Here is a 16499-nt window from a genome sequence, read left to right as displayed (position 1 = left end):
TTCACACCCTGGCCTCCCCGAGCTGTGTGTTCACACCCTGGCCTCCCTGAGCTGTGTGTTCACACCCTGGCCTCCCTGAGCTATGTGTTCACACCCTGGCTTCCCTGAGCTCTGTGTTCACACATCCAACCTCCCTGAGCTGTGTGTTCACACCTCTGCTCTGATCTGTGTTCACACCCCTGCTCTGAGCTGTGTCAGCCTCCCTGAGACTTTGCCCCCTGCCTGCTAATTGATCGAGGCATTGCCGGTCTTAGAAGGTACAGATCCGGGATCTGGTCCCAGTGCCTGGGGGTTAGAGGGACAGTCATTCGGAGTGGGGAGCTGGCAGCTCACTATGGCTGCTCTTGGCAGGTCAGCAGCCGAATCCCGCAGGAAAGATGGCTCGGGTGGGGGTGTTTCCAGGGCACTGCCACCACCCCAGCCTGGCCCTCCCTGCTGCCTGGGTCTGGATCTGGGGAGGCTACTCAGTAAACGCCTAGCGAGAAGTTGTGTGCTGGGCACGGCTCTGGGCACTGGGGCTGGCAGTGGGTGGCATGGCCCTGCCCCCAGGGAGGCCCCAGCACAGACCCACTCCCCATGCCAGTCCCTCCCCCACACAGACCTGTCGCCACGCAGTTGGTCTTGAGGCCAAGTTTAACTCCCTGGTCGGCCTCTGGGGTTTCCCGCCTCACTGGCTTTTAGTATGTGCACTCACGCACCCGTGGCTCGTCGGGCACAAAAGGTGAATCAGTCTGGGGATGTTGCAGGATGTGGTAATGCAGGTGACGGTCTCCTCTCTTGGTGGCTGGGGCAGCACCCGGGCTGTTTGGCACGATCACATGACACCCAGGGTGTTCTAGCCGCCCACGGAAACACTGGCTCTTAGGGACCCAGCCTTCGCTGCCCAGAAGCCCCCTCCCCGGCCCCAGGCTCTGGCCCCCATCTGGAGGTGGAGCTCAGCGCGGGCTGCACGCACGTTTCGGGAGCTTGCAGGCTCTCTCCACAAGCCAGGAGCCCCATGAGCTGCAGACTCCGGGCGACCTGGCCGCCCCTCCTGGGAGACACCTCGACAAATTCCGCACTAACCGCAGCCCTGTCTGAGGTGTTTATTTGGTTTGCTGTTGGGGATGCACGCGTTACCACCCAGGCTTTGTAAATGGTTTTCGTTCTGCCAACGAACGCGACGCGAGCGGGTGCCTGAAAGTGACATGGCGCTGATCCAGCAACAGTTCACACACAGCATCGCGTGTTGTGAATGGCCTGGTGCTGGGGAGCAGCATTTGGGGGACGGTTTCAGGAGTGTGCCCTGTGACGGGGCCGTCTGTCCTGGGTACAGTGAGACGGGGAGGGCGGGGGATTGCTGTCGGCCAGGGAGGGGTCAGCAGGCAGCCCCCTGCCGCTCCCTCTCCTCCCAGAGGCTCTGGCTCTGCAGGGAAGTGGCCTGGTCTTTTCTGGGTTTTGTGAAGGTTTTAACACTCCGGGGGGCTGGGGGGACCCTCCTGTGCCCACCCCCGTCCAGGGCTGCCCCATGGAGCTGGGCCCATTCCCGGTACTCTGCCTTTCCCTGAGGGTGGGGGCTGCTTCTGTTTTGCTCACTACTCCCTTCCAAGCCCCAAGTGCAAGTCTAACACACAGCAGGTGCTCAACAAACATGGACTGACAGCTGGGGGTGCGGATAGGTGGGAGGGAGAAGGGCAGGAAGGATGGCGCGGGGCACACACGGGTGGCTGAAGCTGGCCCTGGGGTAAGGGCTGCCGCTAGAATGCCCCTGCTGTCCCAGAAATGTGCCCAAGGCTTGTAGGCCTGGAAGCCAAAGGCAGGGGCTGATTTGCATACATTTGCATCTGCACGAGCATGTTTCTGATTTCAAGGATTTTTGTGTGTGTGGTTTTTTTTTTTTTTTTACCATTTTATTTATTTATTTGAGAGAGAGAGAGCACATGAGCGGGGGGAGGGTCAGAGGCAGAAGCAGGCTCCCCGCCGAGCAGGGAACCCGACGCGGGACTCGATCCAGGGACTCCAGGATCATGACCTGAGCCGAAGGCAGTCGCTTAACCAACTGAGCCACCCAGGCGCCCGATTTTTGTGGTTTTAATCGATGCAAGCGGCCAAGTGGTTCCCCATGCCTGCGTCCAGGGTGGCACCTGGGTGCAAAGACTGGCTGCCTGGGTGTGCGGCGCAGCTCACGGGGCCTGCGAGGGCTGGCCCGACCTGCTGTGGGCCAGGGCTGTGGGGAGGGGTAGGACAGACCTTGCCAGTGGCGTGGGTTGTCCCCGGGTGGGCTGGGCTGTGGCAGGGCGGCTGTTTGCTCTGGAACCTGGCCCTCTTGTCTCGGTGCCAGGCTGGCTATGGCTCTGCCTGGCCATCGCTCGCGGGCACAGAATCTAGGTCAGGCTGGTGCAGAGAGGCGGGGCGGTCCAGGGGGGCCCGGCAGCCCGGGGCAGGAACCTGACCTGACGACCTTGGCAAGGGGCATCGGGGCATGGGGGGGGTTTCAGTCCTGGGGGGGCAAGGAGGGAGGCAAGGGGCAGGGTGTTGTGGCTGAGGGTGCCACTGGCGGGGGGTGGGGGGTGAATGCAGTCTGTCCGTGTGGGGCCAAGGCACCTGTGGGCTTAGATATGGGGGTGGGGTTGTGGCCCTGCAGGCGAAGCCTTCCAGAAAGCCCCTTGCTTCTGGCTGTCTGTGGCCTCCTTCCCTGCCAGCCCAACTGGTCAGCGCCCGCCCGAGGCATCCTATCCTCCCTGCCTCCTCCCACTGGTCCATTTGTGGCCCCAGGGCTCTGGCCGCATTCTTCTTTGCATGGGGACTGGAACCGGTCACCAGCCCCGGGGCCGAGGCTTCCCTCCTGCCCCGGCAACCGTCCGGATGCTGTAAGATGAGGACCAGCCCGGCCAGTGGGCCTCTGCTTCCCCCGCTGGCCCCTGTCTCCACGGACAGCAAGTCCGTCAAGCTGCTGTGCGGTCCCTGTGCATCCTGCCCTCCTGCCGGGGAGCTCAGTGCTGTGTCCAAGCGGTTTGCTGGCTCAGCCGGGCTTGGGGGACCACGAAGCAGACTCGTGCCCTGGTCTGGGGCCGGCACAGGGGTGCTGGGGGCAGTGGGGAACGCCAGGCTTTGAGCAACAGCACCTGCCACCCAGGGCCTCTGTCCCTGTCGTTTTGTTGGCGGCTCACCCAGTACCTGTGCTTCTGTCCGGGTCGGGGGCTTGCTTGGATCCGCTTTTTCCAGCCATCTTCCCAGACGCCCCCTCTGGAACTCACTCCTGGGGTCAGGGCCCTGCCTCTGCTTGGCTATGAGCCCCGGGCAAGACCCTTGTGCCTCAGTTTCCCTATCTGAAAAGCAAAGGGGTTGGACCGGGTGGCCTCTGGGGGCCCGTTGGACTCGGGCGTTCTGAGGAGCAGCGTGGAGGACCTGCCGAGGCCCTCACTGTGCCCCCGGCCCCCCCCCCCGCCCCGGTGCTGGCGGGCTCTCGGCAGGGCCCGCTGGACGCTGGGCTGCAGCTTGCCTGCAGCAGGTCACGGGCGAAGCGTTTCCTTGGAGATTTAGGGAGGACGGAAGTCCATAGATGAAATCCAAGGTGCCCTGTGGGTGTTTCTGCAGCAGCAAATCTGCTCCACTCCACTCGTGGGGAGGCGATTGCTCGTGGCCTCTGGCTCCCGGAGGCTGTGAGGCAGAGTGGTTGCTGCCCCAGGTCAGAAGAGCAAGTCAGTGCCCCTGGGCCCTCCTCACACGGCGGGGCGGCCACCAAAGGGAACATTGCACTGGGATCTTTGGTACCAGAGGCCTGGCCCCACCTGTACCCCCACCTAGTGCCCCTGCCCCTTCTCTGCCCTCCAGACTTTTCTCCATGGCCTCCACTGGAGGCCCCCGGAACTGCTGGCCCTCCCTTGGTTCCAGACAGGGACACTAAGGCCAGAGGGGCAGTGAATTCCCATGGGCCACACAGAGGCGGGATGGAGTCGGACTTCCCCGGGTGCTGCCCCTGGCTGGCGTGGGGCTCGGGGGCTCGGGGAATGGGCTGCAGGCCACCCCGGGGGGGGGGGTGCAGCCAGCGAGTGGCCAGGGCAGCACTCCCTTTGCCTTGGCTCTGCCCCTGCCTCGGCCACGCTCCACGCCTCTGTTTCTGGGTCCCCACCAGCGGTCCTCTGTCCCGACACAGGCCGTGCGCGTGTGTGTGCGCACACAGCCTTTGGGGGTCCCCAAGCACCCTGGCCCGCTCGGGGCCTCGGTCAATGCACTCTTCCCCATCACAGGGGCTGCCCACACGGTGTTTCCAGGAAGTCAGAGGTGTCTCCCTGCACGATGACTGGGAGAGGGGCCGCGTCACACTCTTTCAAGGGAACTGTGGGAATCACGGTGGCGAGCAGGCTTCGGGGCGTGGCAGGGTGTTGGCGGGGGTGGGTATGGGGGCCGGGGTTCTGTGCCCCCAGCAGAGGCAGAGCTAGATGGGCGCGCTGAGGGTCTGGGTGCACAGTGTGGTACACGCTCATGGAACTCGTACGGAACGTGGAGTCGGACCCCCAGGGTCAGCTCTGGGTGGCGAGGCTCAACACCGGAGGCGGGGAGGGCTCGGCTGACCCCGATGCAGCGGACCGTGAGTGGCTGCCTGCTGTGGAGCCCAGTTCCGTGACCCTGGCACAGATGAGGAACCGAGGCAGGGGGTGGGGGTGAGCTTTGCCCGCTTTTACAGGCCTGGCTGGGAACCCGGGGCTCCGGGCCCACTGTCCAAGCTGGCGCCCATGTGTTGGGGCACAGTCTGGCCTTCTCCTGGCAATGTTTGGGAACCAAAGGATGGAGGCAGCTGGAGCTCAAGGCCAGATCCAGCCTCACAGTGGCCCCTGCCCAGGGTTTGAGATCTGGAAGGTGAGGACTCAGTTCCAGGGAGTGGGGGTGGGAGGAGGACTCCCTGGGTTGCTTTGACATGCAGGCCCCCTGTGCTGGACATCTAGGCCTGGGCTCTGTCCCTAGGGCTGAGGAAGCCCAGCCCTTGCAACCCGGGCAGGAGCAAAGCCTTCTGCAGGACCTCTGGGCCCCAGCAGGGAGTAGGCGCTGGCAGGGGACAGGGAGGCAGGGAGCGGGGAGGGGTGGTGGGCTGGGGCAGCTCAAGGCAGTGCGCCTGCAGGAGGAGTAGGGCCTGGGGGGAGGGCAGGATTGAGGCTCCAGCGCATGAGCTCTCCACCCCAACCCCTACCCCAAGAGAGAAGGGCTCAGGCAGGGGCCCCAGGCTCGCTCCCCCACCATCTGACTGTCGCCCTCTTCAAACGAGAAGAAAATGAGACTACTGGGGGCCTGGCAGGCCCTTCTTCCAGACGTGCGTCCCCACCCTCTGCCAGCCAGGCCAAATGCTCTCAAAGACAGAATTTTGCTTAAATGCCCAGAAAGGAGATTTAGGAGATGAGAATCTTAAGCAAATTAACATGTTCGGCAGGCGGCTTTTAATCACTACCGGTAATCACCCGCCCGCCCCGCCCCTTGAGGGAAATCAGCTTGAGGCTGCGTGGGGGTGGGGCCAGCTATGTGTTAGATTATTCATCAGAACCTGAACTTGAACCAGAACCTCCTTCCGTCCACTCCAGGGAGCCGGCTCCTCTCCGGGGACCCTGCGTCTGCATGCTCCTCTCCATCACCCACTCTCCCTTCTGACTCCTCTCCTTTCTTCCTGTCTGTCCCTGCCTTAGTTTCTCCTCTTCTGAGACTCTGGGGCTGCTGGGCCTTTCCCGGGGGGACTGTGTGAGGGGACTTGCAAAGCCCTGGTGCGGGGGTGCTGGACTGGCCCCTCCGTCCTTTGCTCCCTGGCCTCTCCCTTTGGGGTCTGTGCCAGCCCAGTGGCCACAGGCCAGGGATCCCGACTGTGCCCAGTGAACACGTGACTTGTGTGGACACGAGACTCACAGTGTCAAGTTCACGAGGGTAGATCCCCAGAGCCCAGGCGGTGGCCCCTTCGACCCAAAGGCTAGGGTTCCACCAGTGGCAGCAAAGGCAGAAAGGCTGTCCCTTCAAGGGAGCTGGGCAGCAGCCCTGTGGCCTTCCCTGGGCAGGATCCAGCTGGTTGTGGTGATGGTTCCTGTCTCACTCCGCTCCACACCGGGGGCCTGGCCTGGCAGGAGGCAGTCACACCCTGGGGGGCGGCAGCTCAGGGAGCCCCGAGGAGCCCCCGGTCCTCCTGCTCGGCCTGTCACCTGAGGCCGCCCCCACCCAGCCTCGCACATCTCCATAAACCTCCCCAGGCCACCCTCAAGGCTGTACCCGAGGGACGAGGGACGACAATCTCCTCCGTTGATGTGGGAAATGTTATTTCTCTCGGATGCTGGATGCAGCAGGTTGAATCAGAACACACCCCAGGAAGAGGCAGGCAGGTGCCGGATCAGGACCGGGTAGGGTCCGCTCAGCACATGCCCCATCCCCAGGCTGCTCCCTGCGTGGCCCGGGCAGGGCCCTAGACCCAGGATCGTCTGCAGGGCCCTCACTGAGGGACATGTGGGGGGAGGCGAGGAAGGAGCATAGGAAGGGTTTGGATGCCAAGGGGCTGGGGCTGTCCCCTGGACCCTCAGTGCCATCATCCATCCTGCACACACACCCTGACCAGGCGGCCCGCAGACTGTTCCCCTAGCCAGCCTTGAAGCGCTGAGTCCCTCCTTGGAGAGAACTAGCCCATGGGGCCTGGGGGGGGGCTGTGCGTAATGATCCAAGGGACCTTGTGGTCTTGGGGGGCTGCCAGCCGGAGAGCATGTTGTTTCTGAGGGGAGCGGGCTGCTACCCGCTCTGGTAGGAGGGCTGACCGGGAGGGAGGGAGGGAGGTCAGAGCAGCTGAGGGTGGCCTCCAGAGCCACCAGAGCCCTGCTGGGGGAGCAGGTGCGCCCCGCCCCCTACCCCCCACCCCCAGCCTCTGAGCCAGCTGAGACCCCCCACCTCACCCCAGCGCGCGCTTCCTCCCTTGCCCACCGCGGGGCTGGGCTGTGAAGGGTTAAGAGGGCGGGGCTCCGGAGGGAGGGGCGGTCCCGGCAGCGGCGGCGGGCTGAGCGCTCCGTGATCGGCCATGGGCGCGCTCAGGCGCAGGGACACGCGAGGCCAGCACACCGCCCGCGCCCCCTTGGGCCCCGCCGGTATCGGTGCGGGTGGTACCTGTGGGCCATGAAAGAGCCGGGGGATCCCGGTGGGCTCAGCCGGGACGAAGGTAAGAGGGAGCAGAAGGGGCTCCAGGAAGGAGGCTGTGACTGCCCCTGCAGGGTGCCGGGGTCAGGGGCTGAACTGCCCATCGGTGACCCACTGAGCCCACTAAGGCAGGGCTGGACCCCTGCCAGGGGTCTCTGGGACAGTCCCATTCCCGCAACACCTGCACACCCCCCTGGCCCCACATCATCCCTCACTGTGCTGGCATCTCCGCAAAAAGTAGAGACAACCCCGATTGGGGGGGGGTGGGAGGAGATGCCCCAGGCGAGCTGACAGGCTCCTGACCTCAGTCTGCCCCCATGGGATACCAGCCTCAGTGTGTGGGGGGGTCATCTCTGGGGTATCCTGACCTGTGGGACCCTGGGGGCTCGCCTGGTTCAGGCCCCTCCTGCCCCCTTCATCCAGGGTAGCGTGGGTGGCCCTGAGCCTCGTCAGCACCATGGACAGGGCAGCAGCTGCCTTTCCCGCAGGGGCCTGCCCTTGCTTCCCGAGTCCTCTGGGTGCCAGCCCTGGCTCGCCTGTGGGAGAGTTCTTGCTCAGATCTGTCACTCTGTCCTGACCTGGGGGCCCGGGCACTACCCTGGGCGGAAGGCAGAGATCAACAGGGGTGGCAGGAGTCCTCCGAGGCTGCCCAGGGCTGCCCAGCACCAAGGAGCTTGGTTGCACGGGGTCAGGGTCTGTCCTTGCAGGGAGCAGATGGGGCAGCGCTTCTCAGAGACAGGGTGTCAGTCTGCCCCAGAACAGCACTTACTCCAGGCCGGGAGTGGGGAGAAGCGGAGAGGAAAGGGGCCAGAGCCTCAGCTCTAGCGGGAGTGACCGCAGCCAGACACGCAAGAACTTCCTGCTTAAGGACTGAGACCCCACGGGGAGTACAGCTTGCCTTCTGGCTATCTGTCTGGATCCCGGTTGTTCTGGACCCAGTTTGTCCTGCCCTCTGATTGGTGTGGACACAGGGGAGGGACTGCGTGGCCTTGGAGAGAACGTGTGGGAGCAGGGACGTCACTGCCGGCTAGACTGAGGGTGAGACCCCGCAGGCGCCTTCGGTGAGCTGTGTGACCACAGGCAATGCACCAACCCTCTCTGAATCTCTTGTGCAAGAGAGGGACAGCATGAAGTTGCCTTCATTGGGTGGCTGTGGGCAGAGTGTGTCCTGTCTGTGTGGACAGCTCGGGGATGCCTGTTCCCTCCACACCTTCCCTCCCTCCCTGGGATTCCCTCTGTGAATGGAGGACAGGGTGCCAGGTGGAGATGGGGCCGGGGCTGCAAAAACTCCTGGCGTAGCTGTGTGCTTGGGCCACTCATAGGTACACCCACCCGATGACCACAGCCCCCATGCCAGTGTGAGGCAGGGCTCCCATGGTGGGTGGTCCCTGGGAAAAGGCTGGTCCAGCACATTCCTGCCTACCTGGCCTGCAGAGAGCTCAGAGAATTAGCAGCTGGCCTTGGTCAGAACCACGGGGTGTAGGATGCCTGCCTGCTAGCGGAGTGGAGACTGGCTGCTCCCAGGGTCCAGGGAGGCCCAACACACCCCGGGTGTGCAGCCAGCAAGGGAAGGGCCCTGGTCTTGGGAGGGGAGTGGGGTGGCAGCCGCAGGAGCAGATGTGAGCCCACCCTTCATGCCCCCACTGTCTGGGAGGGGGAGACGTGTGGTGTGGCCCTTGTCTGCTGGGGTGAGTGTGCTCCCCACCCCCCACCCCGGGAGAGAACATTCTCAAATGTGCAGCTGAGGACGGAGCAGATGGGCTGGAGTCTTGGGTCCGGCCCTCCATCTGTACAGCTAATGAGCTGATGGCATGGTTTCCATGCTCCTGGCACCCTCTCCTGGAAAGCCAGTGGATGGGCTCTGTGGGGAAGCGCCCCTCTCCTGGGGCGGGGCGTGCATGAGGGGGAGGCAGAGGGCCCTCTCCAGTGCAGAGGCCAGCTCCACGCTCCTTGAGGGCTGTCAGGGGTAGAGGCATCAAGGAAGGATGAGTAATCAGAGGTGTCTTTTTCTTCCTGACTCTTTGCTTCCAACAGACGTGGGCTTCTGCCGGCTGGACGGGCTTCCTGTGTGGGAAAGGCCGGTGGGCACTGGCCCCCCGAGCAGGGAGACAGACACCCTTTCCAGGACAGGATGTGTTCTCTCTGGCTCTTGGAGAGGAGCTTTGAGGGGGAGGGAGCTGCCCACTTGGGCAGCCCCCCAATGGGCCTCCATACCAGCCAGGGGCAGCCAGCCCTGGAGGACTCCAGGATGGGGTTTGTGTGCCGGATGGTCAGTTATAGAGAGAGGAAGCTGCTCTCAGAGTCCACGTGCGTCCTGGTGGTCTCGGTTCCACATGGATGGGAAGTCACCCTGACCTAGGCAGGCCCCAGCCCCTTTGGAAACTCCCCTGTCGTTCAAGCCGTGGGTGGAGCTGACTGCCGGCCAGGCGCAGGTGGCCCCTCCTGGGCTCCCTCCCAGGTCGGCGGTGGGCATGTGGGGGGACAATACCGAGGGGAGTCAGGTGACACTCAGGGAGGACGCCATTGGGGCACTGGCCCAGCCCACACAGGGGAGCAGGATAGGGGTCTTGCCAAGAGAGAGGGGACTGTAGGAAGTCAAGCTGGGAGAGCCTGGCTCTTTCGGGACAGTCCTCAAGGCGCCCGAGGCCCCCGGGCTCTCGAGGAAGCCGCCCTGGCCAGGAGGAGCTGCCGGGCCCGGGGATGAGTCCACAGGTTCAGCCTTCTTCTGTTTCCTGTCGGCTCCATGGCTCTGTGCCCGCTCTGCGGCGGCCATTCAGCCAGCTGCCGCCTGCCTCCCGTGCAGGCCCAGGTGGATGTGGGGTGGGGACAGGGCCGGCTGGCCGATGCAGGGGGGACCCCTCCCTCAACCTGCAGGAGCTTCCTCTCTTCCCAGCAGGCAGGCCCGGTTCCATCTGGTGACTTTTCAGGAACATGCCCCCACCCCCAGAACCGCTGGGAGTCTGTCTCTGCTTCCCCGGCCATTGCCGGGGGCTCCCTGGGGGTCGATCCCTCACACAAAGCCCACAAAGCTGGGTGCCTGCCTCCAGGGAGACCAGGCTGAGGTGGGTGTGTGATGGCCGGATGCCCCCTCCCACCTCTGCCGAGCCAGTGCACGGGAGCTGAGGCCTGGGGCCTGGGACAGGATCCCCCAGAACACACGACCCAGGGCAGGATGCTGCGGACAGGCTATTCATAGAGTCCTCTCCCCACATGACTGTCCCATGTGATTAATGCCACCACCGTGGCTGAGCTGGGGGCTGCCAAGACGGGTGGGGGCAGAGCCGGGAGCCACTCCGGGAGAGACCCTCAGTGAGGCTGGTATGAGCAGGCCCTGGGCTCCACCGGGCAGGCAGAGGAAAGCAGGGTGTTGGGACCCCACTGTGCTGAAGACCCCGGGTTCTCACGGTGTTCAGCAGCCTTCGAGACAGTGTGGTGGCCCAGTGCTTGGGAAGGGGCTTCTCCAGTGGGAGGGCTCCAGGCACTGGGCACCATCTGGTCCACGGTGCCCACTGCTGCAGGAGCCTGGGCCGCCTGTGGACAGCTTGTCCATCACACCCTGTCAGGTGACTCTCAGAAAGTTCCCGCAGGCCTTCCCTCAGGCCTGGTCCCGGCAGGAACTTTCGTCACCAGCTAGGAATGCGTCCAGCTACTGCTGTCCCCTGCCCAGAAGCACGAGCTCCCAGGGGCTTCTGTGGAAAGTGCAGGCCTGGGGCTGGTCACTTACCATGGGGGCCATCGGAGCACGTCCCCCTGCAGCATGCTTGCTGCCCTGGCTCCCTGGGTCTGAGTGCACGGGCCGGGAAAGGGTGGGGTAGGCCGGAAGCAGCCCAACGGGGCAGAGCAACGTCTGGCTGGTGTCCCCCCAAGACTCCCTCTGACCCTCCTTGCTTCTGAGCTGGGTGATGCCGTGGGGCCAGGCCCCCTGCCCACAAAACTGTCAGGCTCTTGCTGGAAGGCTGAGCTGCCTGCCCCACGGGGAGGGTGTCGCGTGAGGAAGCAGACACTTCCTGGCAGGTGGGGTGTCTAGCATGGACCTCCATCCTCTGCTTCTCCCCTGCCCCCAGCCCCTAGCCCTCATCCAGGTTTGTCTGGGGCCTGCCCTGGGCCTTGCCGACCTGGCTGACCATCCCCCAGGGTCCCCCGCCCTCACGCACACCCTCGGGCCGGCACTGGCTCCGTGCCCCTAGGCACTGGGCACGGTCACCCTGGAGTCCTGCCTGGGGGGTGGGGGGGCTTGAGGGAGCCGACTCACACTCCCTGATAAAATAAAAATAGTTGGGAGGAGGCGCCCAGACGCTCAGGGGGAGGGGGGCACGAGCTGCTTCTGAGACGTTTAAATAATCTCCGCCATATGTGTGTGGGCCTGTCCCTCCCTCCGGCAGCGCTGGCCAGGGGCCGGGCCGGTCCCCCGTGGGTGCGCGCGGGAGCCCAGTGCGGCAGCCGGGGCTCGCTGACCTCTTCCTCTTCTCCCCCCAAGCGCAGTCTGAGCGCCTACTGCATGCGGAACCCAGCCCAACGGAGAGCAGAGATGTAGCTTAGGGCGACAGACGGAGGGGGCTGAGGACCCCATGGAGGGCTGCGGAGGCTCGGGCGGGGGTCCGGCCACACGTCCTGTTGCTGCCCATTCTGAGTAACGTGGACACGAGAGGGGCTCGCTTGAAGAACCTTCAAAAAGGCAAAGAAGTGTTGGAGAGGAGAGGGGCTGGCCGGGGGGCTCAGGGAGGTGGGAGGCGTGTGCCCCACGCGCCGGCCTCTGTGTGCGTTTGCTCAGGGAGGGAGCAAGTGAGCAAGGGCCTGGGTCCGTGCCTGCACCCCCTTGTGGAAGGGGGCCTGCAGCACCTCCACGTTCTGCCCGTGTGTGCGTGTGCTCACGCAGGGAAGCCTGCGGGCGTCATTTGCGGGTTTTGTTGGAAGCATAAATTGGACGAGGTGGATCTGCTGACCGCCCCTGGCCTCTTGCGGCCTCCCGTGTGAGGACAGGGTCAGTGTCCGTGGTTAAAGCGAAAGCCGGTGCTGCCCGGCTTCTGCCGGCAAGGACGCTGCCCCCTTGAGCAGCTGCGGCCAGGGTCCTAGAGCCACTGGAGGAAGAAAGGAGTGAGGGGCTGAGGGGATACTCTGACAGACGGGGAAACCGAGGCATGGACCCCAGGGGCCGCCCTCAGACTCTGCTTCCCGGCAGCTGCCCAGGGCGGGCGTCCGGCTCAGCGGTTCAGCCATGGGCTGTGACCTGGGGCGTCACTGTGGGCTGGAGCCCCCTGGGGGGGTGCCCTGCCTTCTCCTCCCTCTGTGCTGGGTACACCCCTGCGCCAGGCTCCTCGAGGGCTGCCCGTGGTGGCCAGGCCCTGGAGGGTGGGATGGCCATGCCAGGCGCCGGCTCCTGTCACCTCCCAGGGTGGGCTTGGGGGCACAGCCTGGGCTCGCCCACATTTGAGTGTCCGATGGGGGCTGGTCCCAGATAGCACAGGAACAGAGCAGGACAGGATGGGTGGTCCTGCCCCAGAGGGCCCTGGCGGGCTGGGAACGTGCAGATCAGCCTGTGTGGTCTTATCAGGCAGCCACAAGGCAGCCGTGAGGATCCTGAAGGGAATAGCTCAGCTCCCAGGACCGAGAAACAGCAGAGGGGTGTGCGGGGCAGACCCGAGGGAGCCCTCCTGCCCCTTCTTGGCCAGGGCTGCCCAGGCCTGCACCTGTCAGACAGGTGTACGCTGGCTCAAGGGTCTGGAGGCCACATCTGCCGGCCCTGGGGGCGCTGGCAGCTGGGACTGACTGAGGGTGTGGACCATGGTTGGGCTCGGGCGCAGCCAGGGTGTAAGTCGGGCTGGGTGGTGGGGGGTGTACCAGGTGAAGGTGCAGTGAGTCCAGCCCAGGGCCCCTCTGTGGCCCCCTCGTTGGGGCAGCTGGGCTCTTGTCCCTCTGGGTGTGGGCCTGGGTCTGCTCCCGGGCAGCACTGCGGTGGGGGATTTCTCAGGTGACCCCAAGGGAGCAGTGGGAGCTGGCTTGGGGATCACATGTGGACTTGGGGGCTGGTGTGGCCCCCTGACCTGTGCTTGGTTCTCCTGGGTGCTGGTGTCCCTTCCCTTTGAGAGCCGGGGCTCAGCCTCCATGGGGAGGGTAGGAAGGGAGGAGCCTCACCTCCTGGTTAGGCCATCGGGGTTCTGGGCCTGTCTTGGGTTCTAGCCCAGCCTGGCAGTCACCCAGGGCCTGGCCTTTTCACGTACCCGGCATGCTTAGCTGCACTGTGGGGTAACATGGGTACCCTCAGAGCTGGGAGCTCCCCCACAGTGTCCTAAGGCCCTGGAGCACCCTGGCCCTGCACAGGGGCCACAGATCTGTGTCCACCTGCTTCATGGAGTCTCGGGGCGGGGGCGGTTACCAGGGCCTCCAGGCAGCAGAGGGCCTTCGCTCAGAGCCCTGCATCAGGCTGGGTTAACAGGACCTTCCTCCGCCCCCCGGTCAGCAGAGGACCACGACCTGGGGTGGCTGAGGAGGACTAAGGGAGTCTGGGGTGCAGGGGCTGGGCCCACTCAGTCTGTGCCCCCAAGTGTGTCCCCTACCCAGACAGATTGGGGCGCCTGAGCCCCCCTGGCTGATGGCAGGAGACCACTGATCAGCTAGTGGCTGAGAGCCCAAGGGCATGACCTGAGGATGGCGGGTGTGGCTGGCTCAGGAAGCTTTTTGGGGGGCTGGGAGGTGAGAACAGCCCCAGAGTGGGGCCAGGCATGGGGGAGGAACGAGGAGCAGGTACGATCGGGTGTAACCTGGGTTTGAGGAGCTGTAGGCTTTGAGGCAGGAGGGAATGGCCCCATGTCGGGGAGGACAGCTGATGGAATGTGGCAGTGACACAGGGGGGAGTGGGGACCACCCTTGGACCCGTGGCCTGGCCCCCACTCTGGTCCTGATGCTCCCCGGGGGCTTATGGTCCCCCTGCCCCGCTCTGATGCCCCCCACTCTGCACAGAAGCTGTCGGGCTCCGGCAGCCCCCACCTTCCCGAGGAGGCCCAGGACCCACTCCTTTTCCTGTTCCAGAAGCCAAGAGCTTCCTAATCTAATTCCACACAACACTCCTCCTGCAAGGGACCAAGTCAGCGCCGCTTTGGGAAAGGCTTTTAATTGGGTTCTGGCATTTGGCTTTGAGTCGATTATGTTGGATCTGGTCAGGTGGGGCCCTGGCTCTCTCTGGTCAGCCCAGGATGCCCATCGCTGTCTCCTCATGGCCTGTGGCCTCCCACCCTCTCCGACCTTGGACCAGGCTGCCTGTGACCAGCTCTGTGGCGCGGGTCCTGGCTCCTCTCCTCTGCGCTGGGGATAGAAGGGTGACCGTCCCTGTCTCAGCACAGCCCAGCGAGGCCCGGGGCTGTTCTTGTGGTGCTGGGGCAGAGGGCACAAGCAGGCTAGGGGCTCATGGGCCCAGTGGTGGGACCAGGCCCCAATCCTCACCGTAGCCAGTAGTGGTGGGGTTCTACCCCTTGGGGCTCGCACCACCCGTCTGCCAGGCTGGCCTGCCCCCCTTTCTGTTCTCTTTGCCTGGCTCTCCTGCCCCAGAGCTGCCCGGAGTGTGGTCGGCCACCCTGAGGACTGTCCTTGTCTGGGCCTTGTGTCCAGTCTGCAGATGGGCGAGCGGGTCTTCCCTGGGCCTGGCTCTCCTCCCTTAGGCCAGGTCCTTTATGAGGAGGCCCAGCCCAGCCCAGCCTCTGGGCAGGACTCGATGATTAATGCACCGAGGGCCGTGGGCCGCCACCGCCCAGAGAGGTCAGGCCTTGGGGCTGGTCCTTGGGAACCGAGGCTGCACAGCCAGGGGCCTGGAGCTGGGTGAGGGACCGTGACGCTAGGCCCAGGCCCAGGGACGCACACCCTCCCTCCATGCTGGGAGGTGCAGCAGAAAGGGGCCCAGCTTGGCTCTGGGTTCCAGCCCACAGAGGGCTGCTCCTGTCCCCCCTTCCCCCTCCCCTTCCCCCCCCCCCCGGGGATGGCGGGAACCCCCTCTGAGCCTCTGGCAAGTGCAGGAGATGTGGGGTTAGTGGTAGGGGCTTCTCTCGGGGCTCAGGCCGGGAAGGAGAAGGGGCAGCAGCCTTTGAGTCCAGCATGGGGAGGATGGTGGGGCGATGGTGGCTGGTCCCATGAGGACGGTCACCCCAGGCCTTACCGAGGTGTTTGTTGGGTCCCCAGGGTGACCACCTCTGTCTTGGCTGTCACTGCTCAGCCAGGACATGGGGGCTGGTGGCCTGGGCCCTGGTCGACACTGCCCCCTGCCCAGTGCCCTCCTGGCCTCCAGCTGGGAGTTCCCTTGGCCTAAATCCTCTGGCCAGCTGGGCTGGACCCAGGCTGGATTAGCAAAAGGGATTGGGCCGAGCATGGGCGGGGCGGGCAGAGGCGCAGCGGCTCCCCTCAGACTCGGGGACGCTGCTTCTCTGGGGACCCGTTTGCGACCCTGGTGGGTGGGCAGGTTGGCCTGGGGGCCACGGAGGCCCGCGGCGGGGGGGGGGTCAGGCCACTGCCTGAGACTCCTGGCAGCAGGCCTGTGGGGGCCTCGAAGGGCTCTCAGGAGGAGGAAGAGGAAGCAGAAGAGAGAAGGGGGCACGGGAAGCCTCTGTGACGCCTGCCATCAGCTGACCTGTTGCTGAGGTGGGCTGGGGGACACTGGCCCGCCCCGGCCTCTGGGAGCCATCCCTGGCCGTCGTTAGCATGTCAGTTCCCTGGCCGTCTGCCTCCAGCCGGACCGGGGCAGCGGTGGCCTGCCTGGCGGAGGCCCTTCTCTGGGTCGGAGTGAGCGTGGCCGGGTCCCCACCGTGGCAGCTTGGCCCACTAGGTAAGGGGGCAGCCCTGCCAGGCCGTGAGGGGCCAGGACAGGCCTAGTGCTCCTTGGCGGGAGCTCCGCCCAGCCCCACAGCCCCTGGGGCCAGGAGGGTGGGGGCTACTTCTGGGGGCTACTTCCTCCCAAGGAAACCTGTAACCTCCTGCCCCTTCCCTCTGGGGGTCATGGGACCCCAGCGGCACCTGCAGTCCACCTCTCTGACCACCCCTCCCCTGGCCCTGGGGCCTGGAGGCTGCACACCAGGCAGGCAGTGGGGAGGAGGGGGCGGGGGGACCAGGGTCAGGGAGGGGCTGGGGGCAGGACCCTGGCTGGGCACTCAGGTGGCTCTAAAGCTTTTGCTGAGGGGTCCCTGGCACTCGGGGGGCAATGCACCTTCAGCCCCGATGGGCTGGAGGCAGTGTGTGGGTGCAGGACATGACAGCCCTCAGAGGTGGGCAGAAGGCCCCTCTCCGGTGTGAGACGCCGGTGTGGGGGGTCGAGGCCTGCCCGGCTGTGACGGGAAGGTTGCGTGTCTGTTTTGGCAGGGCTAACCCATGGAAGGCCCCATTTGGGCTGTGTG

General features: G+C 65.1%; 1 protein-coding gene across 1 annotated transcript in view; it reads left to right on the top strand.

Moving 5' to 3' along the window:
* Positions 1 to 16499, top strand: part of PLCH2 (phospholipase C eta 2) — a 65555-nt gene that overhangs the window by 24309 nt on the left and 24747 nt on the right. The window lies entirely within an intron of this gene.

This window comes from Mirounga leonina, unplaced genomic scaffold (genome assembly GCF_011800145.1).
Source record: "Mirounga leonina isolate KUSES-001 unplaced genomic scaffold, KU_Mleo_1.0 Mir_173, whole genome shotgun sequence".
NCBI classification, from domain to species: domain Eukaryota; kingdom Metazoa; phylum Chordata; class Mammalia; order Carnivora; family Phocidae; genus Mirounga; species Mirounga leonina.
The sequence above is the reverse complement of the archived record's forward strand: the minus strand, read 5'-3'. Positions and strand labels throughout refer to the sequence as shown.